The 15,535-nt window shown below is 38.8% G+C and overlaps 1 protein-coding gene and 1 pseudogene across 2 annotated transcripts in view; both read left to right on the forward strand.

Annotated features, from left to right (window-relative positions):
• The window catches only part of ERP44 (endoplasmic reticulum protein 44), a 115,196-nt gene that overhangs the window by 95,360 nt on the left and 4,301 nt on the right, over nt 1-15,535 (forward strand). The gene's annotated exons all lie outside the window — the stretch shown is intronic.
• LOC114672750 (regulator of nonsense transcripts 3A pseudogene) lies at nt 3,164-4,322 on the forward strand (annotated as a pseudogene).

A 15,535-nucleotide genomic window follows, 5' to 3' on the forward strand; every position in this document is an offset into this window, starting at 1 on the left:
ATGAAAACATGAAAGTATAAAACTCAATGGTGAAAGTAAGTATACAGTCAAATTCAGAATACTCTAAGCCTGTAATTGTGGTATATAAATCACTTATAGCTTTGGTATGAAGGATAAAAGACAGAACTATTAAAATAATAATAGCTACAATAATTTTAGGGATACACAGTATAAAAAGATGTAAATTATGACACCAGAAATTTAAAATGTGAGGAGGGTAGAGTAAAAGCGTAGTTTGTGTGTGTGTGTGTGAATAAAGTTTTTATCAGCTTAAAATAGCCTGTTTTGAGCACAGGACATAGTGAAGAAGTATACAAAATAAAATAAAAATTAATACCCTATTATGATTATATTTTATGTAAATCTCATGGTGACCACAAAGCAAAAAAACTTTAGTAAATACACAAAAGATAAAAATTAAGGAATAAAGCATACCACTAGAGAAAATCACCTAAGCGCAAAGGCAGACAAGAAGAGAGGAAGAAAGCAACAAAGGATCTACAAAACAACCAGTGAACAATTAACAAAATGGCAGTAGTAAGTCTTTACCCATCAATAATTATTTTGAATGTTAATGGCTTAAATTCTCCAATCAAAAGACATAGAGTGACTGAATGGATAAAAAACCAATACCCAAGTATAAACTGCCTACAAGAGATTCACTTCACCTATAAGGGACACAGGTAGACTAAAAGTGAAGGGAGGTAAAAAGATATTCTGGACATGGAAACCAAAAGAGAGCAGGGTAGCTATAATTATATAGCATTTAGGTCAAAAACTGTAAAACAAGGTCATTATATAATGATAAAGGGGTCAATTCAGCAAGAGGATATAATAATTAAAATATATATGCATGCAACATTGGAACACCAAAATATATAAAGAAAAGATTAATAGATCCAAAAGGAGACTATAATACAGTAATAATAGGGGACTTCAATACCCTACTTTCAGCAAGGGCCACATCATCTAGACGGAAAAATAGGGAAAGTTTGGATTTCCACAGTTTTAGCTCAAATGGACGTAACAGACTTATATAGAACATTCTATTCAACTGAAGCAAGATACACATTCTTCCAAGTGCCCATGGAACATTCTTCAAGATAGATCATATGTTAGGCCACAAACAAGTCTTATCAAATTTAAGAAGATTAAAATTGTATCAGATATCTTTTCTGACCACAATGGTATAAGCTAGAAATCAATAACTGGGAGTAAATTGGAAAATTCACAAATACATGGAAATCAAACATGTTCCTGAATAACCAGTGGAGCAAAGAAGAAATTAAAAGGGAAATTTAAAAATATCTTGTGAAAAATGGAAATGGAAATACAACATACCAAACAAAACTTATGGGAAGCAGCAAAAATAGTTTTAGGAAGTTAGTTTTACAGCAATAAACACCTACATCAGAAAACAAGAAAGATCTCAAACCTAACATTGTATCTCAAGGAACTAGAAAAAGAACAAACCAAGCTCAAATTTAGTAGAAGGAAGAAAATAATAAAGATCAGAAGAAATAAATGAAATTGAGATTAGAAAAACAATAGAAAAGAGCAACAAAACTATGAGTTGGTTTTTTAAAAAGATAAAATTTAAAAACTTGCAGCTAGAAGAAAAGAGAGAAGGCTCAAAAAATAAAATAAGAAATGAAAGAGGAGACATTACAAGTGATACCACAGAAATACAAAAGAATAAGAGGCTACTATGAATAATTATGTGTCAACAAATTAATAACCTAGAAGAAAATACTAGACACATACAATCTACCAAGGCTGAATCATGTAACAGAAAATCTGAACAGACCAACAGCAACCAATAACAAATAAGAAATTGAATCAGTAATGAAAAGTCTCCCATCAAAGAAAAGCCCAGGACCTGATGACCATTCTTTCTAAAACTACCAAAAAATTGAAGAAGGGAGAAACCTTTTTTTTTTTTTTTTTTTTTTTTTTTTTTTTGATACGGGATCTTGCTTTATCGCTCAGGCTGGCATGCAGTGGTGCAATCATAACTCACTGCAGCCTCAAATTCCTGGGCTCAAGTAATCCCACCTCAAGCCTCCCGAGTAGGTGGGATTACAGACATGTGCCACCATGCCCAGCTAATTTGTTTTTGCTTTTGTAGAGACAGATTCTTGCTGTTTTCCAGGCTGGTTTCAAGTTCCTGGCCTGGCCTCAAGTGATCCTCCTACTTATGGCCTTCCAAAACACTGGGATTAGAGACATGAGCCACTGCACCAGCCTGGGAGAGCACTTTTAAACACATTCAAAGTCAGACTAGGACACTATAAGAAAAGAAAATTACAGGGTAATATCCTTGATGAACATAGATGCAAAAGTCCTCAACAAAATCCTAGCAAACTAGAGACCCTGGTTATGGTCAATTGATTTTTGACAAAAGTGCAAAAGGTGCACTTTTCCCAGCATCAAAAAGAGAAAAGAGAGTCTCTTCAATAAATTGTGCTAGGAAGAGTGGGGGGAAACTGGATATCCACATGCAGAAGAATGAAATTAGACCCTCATCTCACCCCATATGCAAATATCATCTCAAAATAGATTAAAGACATTAACATAAGATCTGAAATTATTTAAGAGTACTGAAGAAAACGGGAAAGCTTCATGACATTAGTCTGGGCCACAAATTTTGGATATGACCCCAAAAGCACAGGCAATAAAAGCAAAAATAGAAAAATTGGATTACATCAAACTAAAAAGCTTCTGCACAGTGAAGGAAATCTACAAAGTGAAAAAAACAACCTAGAGAATGGGAAAAAGGATTTGGAAACCATACATCTGATGAGGGGTTAATACTAAAAATATATAAAGAATTCAAACAAGTCAATAGTAAGAAAACAACCTGATTGAAAATGGGTAAGGCATCTGAATAAACATTTCTCAAAATAAGACATACAGGTAGCCAATAGGTATATGAAAAAGTGCTGAACATCACTAATCATCAGAGATGTTAGAATGGTGTCTTTGACAACCCACAGAGTGGGAGAAAATCTTCACAATCTATACATCTGACAAAGGACTAATATCCAGAATTGACAATGAACTCAAATCAGTAAGAAAAAAACAATCCCATCAAAAAGTGGGCTATGGACATGAACATATAATTCTCAAAAGATACACAAATGGCCAACAAACATGAAAAAATGCTCAACATCGAGAGGACGGCCCTGAGCGGAGGGGGAGGGGCGGGGGCCTGGAGGGGTGGGGCCCGGGCCTTCTAGCACTGTAGGCGGTGCCTCCCGAACTGGATGTCCACGCCCCCGCTGCGGTGGGAACTTCCTCGCGCTCCCCGCAGGTGGTCATTTGCCACCTGTCCACGGGCCTCCCCCAAGGAGCTGCTGGAGGAGCAGCTGCACCCGCTGCCCGGGCACAACTACTTCGAGTTTTTCGCCGCCAACTTGGGATGCAGAATATAAGAAGTTTTTAGAAACCTACTGTGTGGAGAAAGAGAAGACCAGTGTCAACCCTGAGACTGCTGGGGGAGATGGAGGCGAAGACAAGAGAGCTCACTGCTAGAAGAACTACACCTGTTTTGGAATATATTAAAAATAGAAAATTAGAGAAGCACAGAATGTGAGAAGAGAAGCGATTAAGAACGGAGGAAGAGAGAGTTAGAAAAGAAACGTTTGCAGGAAGAGGAAAAAGAAAAAGAAAGATGCAAAACAAAAAAAATTGCAGAGAAAGAAGTAAGGGTTAAGGTCACACGGCGGCAGTGACAAAGAGCACAGGGATGTGGAGAGATCTCAAGAAAAAGAATCTGAAGCACAAAGACACCATGTGGATGACAGCAGGAGGCACAGATCTCACCACGAGCCTGACCGGCTTTCCAGCAGGAGCGAAGATGAGCAGACATGGGGTAAAGAACCTGGCCAAGACAGAGGGAAGAAGGGGAGCCAGGACAGCGGGGCTCCTGGGGAGGCTGTGGAGAGACCGGGAAGAGCTCAGAGGTGTGAGGACGGTCCGGCACCCAGAAAGGAGCGACTGGCAAACAAGGACCGGCCGGCCTTGCGGCTGTATGATCTGGGAGCTTGCTTCCGAGCACGAGAGTGTGGCGGAAGCGGGAGGAACGGCAAGGCAGAAGGTTCGGGGACTGGTCCTGAGAAGAGTGGAGGCAGAGGCAGAGTGAGTCACTGCGCGCACCTGGCCTCCATGAACTAGCGAGGGCATCTCAGAAACATGTAAATGACCCCGAGTGTGACGGGAAAGGAGAACTTACTCCTTACCAGGAAGCTGGAAGCTAAAAATACAGAGGGTGACATAGAAACACGCAGAAACCATTCTAAAGAAAGTAGTGTCAAGTCTTAAATCGAACAGAATTCTCACGGATTTTACTATTCCTGTTATAAACTAGTAATTGTTGTTTAGCCAAACCAGAAAATGATTTCCAGTGGACAGTAGAAAAATGTGTGTAAAATAGGGAAGAAAGTTAGTATGGGATCAGTGCGAGTCCTGAAGCACTTTCAGTGCTCTGAGAACGACATCCACTTTGGGTTTCATTTGTTTGTAAGCAGAAGAGCTGTCAGTCTCTCGTGCTTCTCTGTGGCCTCCAAGCCGTGGTGTCGAGTAAAGAGCAGTTGTTTGTTACAACCTTTGTGAGTCAGCCATGCCTGCAAAGTGTTTTAGTCCTGGTAGGAATATATATACCACAGTTCACACTATATAAAACTCAGCAGCTTCAACTATTGCCCGTTCAACAGTTTTGCCACTGACTGGATGAAAATGGTTTCACAGTCCACTGGATGCATTTGTGATTTGTAACTGTTACGGTTTAAATCATCGTTTAAGAATTTTCCCAAATAACAGAAATTTTGTTCGGGAAGGGATAAACTAGGTATAGCATATAGAGCCTGTCTTTGAGTTTTAGACACTTTATTTGTAAATAACTGAAAATAGCTTTCTGAAACCGTGCATTCTACAATTTCTTCCTTTCAGTGAAATTATTCAATGTTAATGTATTTTTGGCGCTGCGATTTTAACCATTTATTAAATAAAAATTTTGTTAAAAAATGCTCAACATCACTAACAGTCAGGGAAATGCAAATCAAAACTACAATGCAATAACCACCTTACTTCTGCAAGAATGGCCATAATAAAAAAATTTAAAAATAGTAGATGTTGGTGTGGATGTGGTGATCAGGGAACACTTCTACATTGCTGGTAGGAATGTAAACTAGTACAGCCACTATGGAAAACAGTGTGGAGATTCCTTTAAGAACTGAAAGTAGAACTACCATTTGATCCAGCAATCCCTCTGCTGGGTATCTACTCAGAGGAAAGGAAGTCATTATATGAAAAAGATACTTCTGACGCATGTTTATAGCAGCACAATTCACAATTGCAAGATCATGGAACTAACCCAAATGCCCATCAGTCAACAAGCGGATAAAGAAACTGTGGGGTGTGTGTGTGTGTGTGTGTGTGTGTGTGTGTGTGTGTGTGTGTGTATGTATGTATGTATGTATGATGGAATACTGCTGAGCCATAAAAAGGAATGAATTAACAGCATTTATAGTGACCTGGATGAGATTGGAGACTATTATTCTAAGCGAAGTAACTCAGGAATGCAAACCAAACATTGTATGTTCTTACTGATATGTGAGAGCTAAGCTATGCTATGAGGACACAAAGGCTTAAGAACGATACAGTGGACTTTGGGGACTTGTGGGGAAGGGTGGGAGCTGGGTGAGGGATAAAAGACTACAAATAGGGTGTAGTGTATACTGCTCGGGTGATGGGTGCACCAAAATCTCACAAGTCACCACTAAAGAACTTACTAATGTAACCAAATACCACCTGTACCCCAATAACCAATGGGGAAAAAAATAATGGCGTCTTTGTTTTGTCTTGCTATAAAGGAATACCTGAGGCTGGGTAATTTATAAAGAAAAGTGGTTTATTTAGCTTATAGTTCTACAGGCTGTACAAGAAGCGTGACACCTGCATCTGTGTAGCTTCTCTTGAGGGCTTTTATGCTGCCTTAAAACGTGGCAGAGAAAGTCAAAGTGGAAGTGGGCACATGCAAAGAGGGACCAAACCTGAGGGGCTACCTGGCTTTGTAACAACCCACTCTCACAGGATCTGATTCGATCCCAGCAAAACTAATCCTATCTCACTAGAGCAAGAACTCAGCTACCATGAGAATGGCACCAAGCCATTCATGAGGGATCTGCCTCCATGACCCAAACACCTCTCATTAGGCCACACCTACCAGCACCTCCATGTTGGGGATAAAATTTCAAAATAAGATTTGGTGGAGACAAACCAACCATATGCAAAGCATAGAAGATGACTATTATAAAAGAGACAAAAGTGGTGATGAGGATGTGTGAAAAAAGGGAATCCTTCACATTGTTGGTGGAAATGTAGATTAGTCATTATGGAAAACAGTATGGAGTTTCCTCAAAAAAATAAAAATAGAACTACCCTATGATCCAGCAACCCCACTACTGGGTATCTATCCAAAAAATAGGAAATCAGTCTGTTGAAGAAATATCTGCACTCCTATGTTCATTGCAGCATTGTTCACAATAGGCAAGATATGCAATCAATGTAAGCGTCTGTCTACAGATGCATGGATAAAGAAAAGGTGCTATATATACACAATGGGATACTATTTAGCCTTAAAAAAGAATGAGATTCTGTCATTTGTAACAACATGAATGAACCAGGAGTGAACAGTGTGTTGAGTGGAATAAGAAGTCAAGCACAGAAAGACAAATACTGCATGATCTCACTCATACGCAGAATATTAAAAGTTGAACTCATAGAGGTAGAGAGTAGAATGGTTGTTACCAGAGGCTGGGGGTTATGGGGATTGGGGAGATTTTTAAAAAAGGAAACTTCAGTCTTTTAAAGAGCATCTATAAAGGACCTACAGCTAATGTCATATCTAATGATAAAGAACCAAATGCTTTTCCTGTATGATAGAGAACTAGGCAAAGATGTTCAATCTCACCACTTCTTTTAGTATTGTACTGGAAATCCTAGCAAGTACAATAGAACTAGAAAATAAATGAAAGGCATTCAGACCTGAAAGAAAGAAATAAAAGTAACTTTCTTTGTATATAACATGATTGTCTGTGTAGAAATTACCAACAAATCTGTTAAAGAGCTCCTAGAACTAATAAGTGATTTGAGCAGTATACAGGTTAACTTTTTAAAACATCACTTATATTTCTATACAAAGACAGTGAACAATTGGAAACCAGGATTTTGTTTTAAGTTCCATTTATAATAACTCCAAAAGGAGGAAAAAAAAACTACCTAGATATAAATCAAACAAAACATGTACAGGAGCTGTATGTTGAAAGTTACAAAATGCTGCTGAAGGAAATCCAAGACAACCAAAATAAACAAGGAAGCATACTGTGTTCATGGATTACAACACTCAATATAGTCAACTTGACCTATAAATTTAATGTGATCCCAGTCAAAATCTCAGCTAGATTCATTGATATAGACAACCAGATTCTAAAATTTATATGGAAAGCTTAAACCAGAATAGCTAAAACTGTTTTGAAAAAGAAACAAAGTTGGATGATTCACATTACCTAGTTTTAAGACAAAATATACATCTAAGGTAATTAATACAGTGCAGTTTTGGTGAAAGAGTACGTACATAGAGCCATGGAAGAGAAGAGAGGGAGTCCAGAAATAGACATACAAATATAGTAATAGATTTTTTAAAAATTATACTTTAAGTTCTAGGGTACATGTGCACAACGTGCAGGTTTGTTACATATGTATATATGTGCCATGTTGGTTTGCTGCGCCCATTAACTCATCATTTACATTAGGTGTTTCTCCTAATGCTATCCCTCCCCCCCTGCCCCCACCCCACGCCAGGTGCCGGTGTGTGATGTTCCCTGTTCTGTGTCCAAATGTTCTCATTGTTCAATTCCCACCTATGAGTGAGAATACACGGTGTTTGGTTTTCTGTCCTTGGGATACTTTGCTCAGGATGATGGTTTCCAGCTTCATCCATGTCCCTGTAAAGGACATGAACTCATCTTTTTTTTGTGGCTGCGTAGTATTCCATGGTGTATATATGCCACATTTTCTTAATTCAGTCTATCATTGATGGACATTTGGGTTGGTTCCAAGTCTTTGCTATTGTGTATAGTGCCGCAGTAAACATATGTGTGCATGTGTCTTCATAGCAGCATGATTTATAATCCTTTGGGTATATACCCAGTAATGGGATGGCTGGGTCAAATGGTATTTCTAGTTCTAGATCCTTGAGGAATCGCCACACTGTTTTCCACAATGGTTGAACTAGTTTGCACTCTCACCAACAGTGTAAAAGTGTTCATATTTCTCCACATCCTCTCCAGCACCTGTTGTTTCCTGATTTTTTAATGATCGCCATTCTAACTGGTGTGAGATAGCATCTCATTGTTGTTTTGATTTGCATTTCTCTGATGATCAGTGATGATGAGCATTTTTTCATGTGTCTGTTGGCTGCATAAATGTCTTCTTTTGAGAAGTGTCTGTTCATATCCTTTGCCCACTTTTTAATGGGTTTGATTTTTTCTTGTAAATTTAAGTTCTTTGTAGATTCTGGCTATTAGCCCTTTGTCAGATGGGTACATTGCAAAAATGTTCTCCCATTCTGTAGGTTGCCTGGTCACTCTGATGGTAGTTTCTTTTGCTGTGCAGAAGCTCTTTAGTTTAACTAGATCCCATTTGTCTATTTTGGCTTTTGTTGCCATTGCTTTTGGTGTTTTAGCCATGAAGTCCTTGCCCATGCCTATGTCCTGAATGGTATTGCCTAGGTTTTCTTCTAGGGTATTTATGGTTTTAGGTCTAGCATTTAAGTCTTTAATCCATCTTGAATTAATTTTTGTATGTAATGTAAGGAAGGGATCCAGTTTCAGCTTTCTACATATGGCTAGCCAGTTTTCCCAGCACCGTTTATTAAATAGGGAATCCTGTCCCCATTTCTTGTTTTTGTCAGGTTTGTCAAATATCAGATGGTTGTAGATGTGTGGTGTTATTTCTGAGGCCTCTGTTCTGTTCCATTGGTCTGTATCTCTGTTTTGGTACCAGTACCATGCTGTTTTGGTTATTGTAGCCTTGTATAGTTTGAAGTCAGGTAGCGTGATGCCTCCAGCTTTTTTTTTCTGCTTAGGATTGTCTTGGCAATGTGGGCTCTTTTTTGGTTCCATATGAAGTTTAAAGTAGTTTTTTCCAATTCTGTGAAGATGGTCATTGGTAGCTTGATGCGGATGGCATTGAATCTATAAATTACCTTGGGCAGTGTGGCCATTTTCATGATATTGATTCTTTCTATCCATGAGCATGGAATGTTCTTCCATTTGTTTGTGTTCTCTTTTATTTTGTCGAGCAGTGGTTTGTAGTTCTCCTTGAAGAGGTCCTTCACATCCCTTGTAAGTTGGATTCCTATGTATTTTATTCTCTTTGTAGCAATTGTGAATGGGAGTTCACTTATGATTTGGCTCTCTGTCTGTTATTGGTGTATAGGAGTGCTTGTGATTTTTGTACATTGATTTTGTATGCTGAGACTTTGCTGAAGTTGCTTATCAGCTTAAGGAGATTTGGGGCTGAGACGATGGATTTTCTAAATATACAATCATGTCATCTGCAAACAGGGACAATTTGACTCCCTCTTTTCCTAATTGAATACCCTTTATTTCCTTCTCTTGCCTGATTGCCCTGGCCAGAACTTCCACATTATGTTGAATAGTAGTGGTGAGAGAGGACCTCCCTGTCTTGTGCCAGTTTTCAAAGGGACTGCTTCCAGTTTTTGCCCATTCAGTATGATACTGGCTGTGGGTTTGTCATAAATAGCTCTTATTATTTTGAGATACGTTCCAGCAATACCTAGTTTATTGAGAGTTTTTAGCATGAAGGGCTGAATTTTGTCGAAGGCCTTTCCTGCATCTATTGAGATAATCATGTGGTTTTTGTCATTGGTTCTGTTTATGTAATGGATTACACTTATTGATTTGCATATGTTGAACCAGCCTTGCATCCCAGGTATGAAGCCAGCTTGATCTTGGTGGATAAGCTTTTTGATATGCTGCTAGATTTGGTTTGCCAGTATTTTATGAGGATTTTTGCATCCATGTTCATCAGGGATATTGGTCTAAAATTCTCTGTTTTTGTTGTGTCTCTGCCCAAGCTTTGGTATCAGGATGATGCTGGCCTCATAAAATGAATTAGGGAAGATTCCCTCTTTTTCTATTGATTGGAGTAGTTTCAGAAGGAATGGTACCAGCTCCTCTTTGTACCTCTGGTAGAATTCAGCTGTGAATCCATCTGGTCCTGGACTTTTTTTTGGTTGGTAGGCTGTTAATTATTGCCTCACTTTCAGAGCCTGTTATTGGTCTATTCAGGGATTCAACATCTTCCTGGTTTTGTCTTGGGAGGGTATATTTGTCCAGGAATTTATCCATTTCTTCTAGATTTTCTAGTTAATTTGCATAGAAGTGTTTATTCTGTGATGTTAGTTTGTATTTCTGTGGGATCGGTGGTGATACCCCCTTTATCATTTTTTATTGTGTCTATTTGATTCTTCTCTCTTTTCTTATTAGTCTTGCTATCGGTCTCTCAGTTTTGTTGATCTTTTCAAATAAACAGCTCCTGGATGATTTTTTGAAGGGTTTTTTGTGTCTCTATCTCCTTCAGTTCTGCTCTGATCTTAGTTATTTCTTGCCTTCCGCTAGCTTTTGAATTAGTTTGCTCTTGCCTCTCTAATTCTTTTAATTGTGATGTTAGAGTGTCAGTTTTAGATCTTCTCTGCTTTCTCTTGTGGGCATTTAGTGCTATAAATTTCCCTCTACACATTGCTTTAAATGTGTCCCAGAGATTCTGGTATGTTGTATCTTTGTTCTCATTGGTTTCAAAGAACATCTTTATTTCTGCCTTCATTTTGTTATGTACCCAGTAGTCATTCAGGAGCAGGTTGTTCAGTTTCCATGTAGTTGTGTGGTTTGAGTGAGTTTCTTAATCCTGAGTTTTAATTTAATTGCACTGTGGTCTGAGAGACAGCTCGTTGTGGTTTCTGTTCTTTTACATTTGCTGAGGAGTGCTTTACTTCCAACTATGTGGTCAATTTTGGAATAAATGTGATGTGGTGCTGAGAGGAATGTATATTCTGTTGATTTGGGGTAGAGAGTTGTGTAGATGTCTATTAGGTCTGCTTGGTGTGGAGCTGAGTTCAAGTCCTGGATATCCGTATTAACTTTCTGTCTCGTTGATCTGTCTAATGTTGACAGTGGGATGTTGAAGTCTCCCATTATTATTGTTTGGGAGTCTAAGTCTCCTTGTGGGTCTCTAAGGAGTTGCTTTATGAATCTGGGTGCTCCTGTATTGGGTGCATATATATTTAGGTTAGCTCTTCTTGTTGAATTGATCCCTTTACCATTATGTAATGGCCTTGTCTCTTTTGATCTTTGTTGGTTTCAAGTCTATTTTATTAGAGACTAGGATTGCATCCCTTGCTTTTTTTTGCTTTCCATTTGCTTGGTAGATCTTCCTCCATCCCTTTATTTTGAGCCTTTGTGTGTTCTACACGTGAGATGGGTCTCTGAATACAGCACATCTTGACTCATTATGCAATTTGCCAGTCTGTGTCTTTTAATTGGGGCATTTAGCCCATTTACATTTAAGGTTAATATGGTTATGTGTGAATTTGATCCTGTCATTATGAAGTTAGCTGGTTATTTTGCCTGTTAGTTGATGCAGTTTCTTCCTAGCATCAGTGGTCTTTACAATTTGACATGTTTTTGCAGTGGTTGGTACTGGTTGTTCCTTTCCATGTTTAGTGCTTCCTTCAGGCCTGGTGGTGACAAAATCTCTCAGCATTTGCTTGTCTGTAAAGGATTTTATTTCTCCTTCACTTACGAAGCTTAGTTTGGCTGGATATGAAATTCTGGGTTGAAAATTCTTTTCTTTGAGAATGTTGAATATTGACCCCCACTCTCTTCTGGCTTGTAGCGTTTCTGCTGAGAGATCCACTGTTAGTCTGATGGGCTTCTCTTTGTGGGTAACCAGACCTTTCTCTCCGGCTGCACTTAACATTTTTTCCTTCATTTCAACCTTGGTGAAACTGACAATTATGTGTCTTGGGGTTGCTCTTCTTGAGGAGATCTTTGTGGTGTTCTCTGTATTTTCTGAATTTGAATGTTGGCCTGCCTTGCTAGGTTGGGGAAGTTCTCCTGGATAATATCCTGAAGAGTGTTTTCCAGCCTGGTTCCATTCTCCCCGTCAGTTTCAGGTACACCAATCAAACGTACATTTGGTCTTTTCACATAGTCCCATATTTCTTGGAGGTTCTGTTCATTTCTTTTTACTTTTTTCTCTAAACTTCTCTTCTCGCTTCATTTCATTAATTTTATCTTCAATCACTGATACTCTTTTTTCCAGTTGATCAAATCAGCTACTGAAGCTTGTGCATGCATCACGTAGTTCTTGTGCCATGGTTTTCAGCTCCATCAGGTCATTTAAGATCTTCTCTACACTGTTTATTCTAGTTAGCCATTCATCTTTTTTCAAAGTTTTTGGCTTCCTTGCGATGGATTCAAACATCCTCCTTTAACTTGGAGAAGTTTGTTATTACCTACCTTCTGAAGTCTACTTCTGTCAACTCGTCAAAGTTATTCTCCGTCCAGCTTTGTTCCATTGCTGGCAAGGAGCTGCAATCCTTCGGAGGAGAAGAGGTGCTCTGGTTTTTAGAATTTTCAGCTTTTTTGCTCTGTTTCTCCCCATCTTTGTGGTTTTATCTACCTTTGGTCTTTGATGATGGTGACCTACAGATGGGGTTTTTGTGTGAACGTCCTTCTTGTTGATTTTGATGCTATTCCTTTCTGTTTGTTAGTTTTCCTTCCAACAGTCAGGTCCCTCAGCTGCAGGTCTGTTGGAGTTTGCTGGAGGTCCACTTCAGACCCTGTTTGCCTGGGTATCACAACAGCAAATATTGTAGAACAGCAAATAATTGCTATCTGATCCTTCCTCTGGAAGCTTCGTCTCAGAGGGGCACCCAGCTGTATGAGGCGTCAGTTGGCCCCTACTGGGAGGTGTCTCCCAATTAGGCTGCACGGGGGTCAGGGACCCACTTGAGGAGGCATTCTGTCCATTCGCAGAGCTCACTGTACTGGGAGAACCACTGCTCTCTTCAGAGCTGTCAGATAGGGACATTTAAGTCTGCAGAAGTTTCTGCTGGCTTTTGTTCAGCTATGCCCTGCCCCCAGAGGTGGAGTATATAGAGGCAAGGAGGCCTTGTTGAGCTGCGGAGGGCTCCACCCAGTTCGAGCTTCCTGGCCACTTTGTTTACCTAGTCAAGCCTCAGCAATAGCAGGTGCCCCTCCACCTTCTGGCTGCCACCTCGCAGTTCGATCTTGGACTGCTGCGCTAGCTAGCGTGAGTAAGGTTGCATGGGCATGGAAGCCGCTGAGCCAGGTGTGGGATATAATCTCTTGGTATGCTGTTTGCCAAGATTGTTGGAAAAGTGCAGTATTTGGGCAGAAATGTCCCGTTTTTCTGGTACCGTCTGTCACAGCTTCCCTTGGCTAGGAAAGGGAAATCCCCCAACCCCTTGTGCTTCCTGAGTGAGGCGATACCCCACCCTGCTTCAGCTCACCCTCTGTGGGCTGCACCACCCACTGTCCAACCAGTCCCAATGAGATGAACCAGGTACCTCGATTGGAAATGCAGAAATCACCCATCTTCTGCATTGATCATGCTGGGAGCTGCAGAGCGGAGCTGTTCCTATTCAGCCATCTTGGAAGGGTAATCTCAGTAATAGATTTTTTTAAAGGTACTAAGGCAATTCAGTGGAGAAAGGATAGTCTTTTCAACAGATGGTGCTAGACCAACTGAATGTCCTCATCCAAAAAAGAATTTCCTTCTATGAAAAATTAACTTAGAATTTATCATGCACCTATATGTAAGATAAAACTAGAAAACTCTTAGAAGCAAACATAGGAGAAACTTTATGACCTGGGGTTTCACAGAGAGTTCTTAGAGTATCAAAAGCACTATCCATGAAAGGAAATCATGTATAAATTGGTCTTCATCAAATTAAAAACTTTTATTCTGTGAAAGATACTGATAGAATGTAAAGAAGATATAGGGATAGCAGATAAACGCATGTGGAAGGTGCTCAGCATCATTAGTCAGTATATATATTTTAGAATGCCTAAATTAAAATACTGATAATACAAGGTGTTCATGAGGATATGGAACAACTAGAAGTTTCATACATTGCTGGTGGATTACAACATGATACAGCCACTCTAGAAAACAGTTTACAGTTTCTTTAAAAGTTAGATATATACCTACCATATACCTGGTATTTGTTCTAGACAAAGTTCACAAACACTTGTGCACAAATGTTTGTAGCAGTATTGTGCATAATCACCAAAATCTGGAAAGAACTTGAATGTCCTTGAATAGAAGAATGGATAAACTAATTGTATATCTACTCAATGGGACATACTATTCCGCAGTGGATACAGGAACATATCTTTTTATATATACAAAAATGGATGAATGAATCTCAAATACAATATGCTAAGTGAAAAAAAAGCCATTCTTATAATTACATGTTGTATGATTTTGTACAAATGACAATCATAGAAGGTCAACAGTTGCCAGGGGTTGTGGGAAAGGGGAGAGTCTGACTTAAAAAGGGTGTTGGAATTGTTCTGTACCTGGTTTGTGGAGCAGGTAGCAAAATGCTATGCACATGTTAAAACTCAAAAGTTAAGCCTAAAAAAGTGAATTCTGCTGTATCTAAATTTTAAGAAATAATAAAAATACATATTACCTTGTATTCTTTTGTTAAAGTTTGTTCATACACTTAACATTTGTGCATTTCACTATGTCAAAATTTTGTCTCACCTAAAAATAAAGAATTGTAAATAAACAAAAAAGTAACTGGAGGATGGGAAACACTTAGGTGTTCTCATTTTGCCCTAAAGCATGATGTATATAATTTTATTTATTATGGCAAGGGCCCATTTATTTTCCTTTTTAGGAGATTAGCATGTTGTCTGTTTTCTTGACAATTTATTGTTGATTCACTGAATGTTACTTCTTAATAATGATGGATAGTTTCTGGCCACAAGCTAGATAGCTCTTTTATAATCTGTTTTTCTACTGCATCAATTCAGATTCATCCTCTCTCTCGTCTTTTCGTTTTGCACACAATTTTTTCTTTCATCTGTTGACAAGGGAAAAAAATCAACTTGGAAAAATGTGTTTTGAGTGTTTTCAATGAATTTGTCACATTTAAGATTTAATCATAAATTATTTCTTGACTAGCAGAAGCAGTTCACACTGTATTAGTTTTGATAATCTTTGGACCTCATAAAACAAACTAGCAGAGGCTTTATCTTAACATTATAGACCATTTGCAATGCTATGGATTGAATGGATATATTTTAGCACTTGCTGTGGGTGACAGTAGATGATGTCAGATTAAATTTAAATTGATCTCCTCTCAATGTTTATCTCTGGTACATGTGCAATTACTTCAGCACCAGAGAACCTT

This window comes from Macaca mulatta, chromosome 15, assembly GCF_049350105.2.
Source record: "Macaca mulatta isolate MMU2019108-1 chromosome 15, T2T-MMU8v2.0, whole genome shotgun sequence".
Lineage (NCBI taxonomy): Eukaryota > Metazoa > Chordata > Mammalia > Primates > Cercopithecidae > Macaca > Macaca mulatta.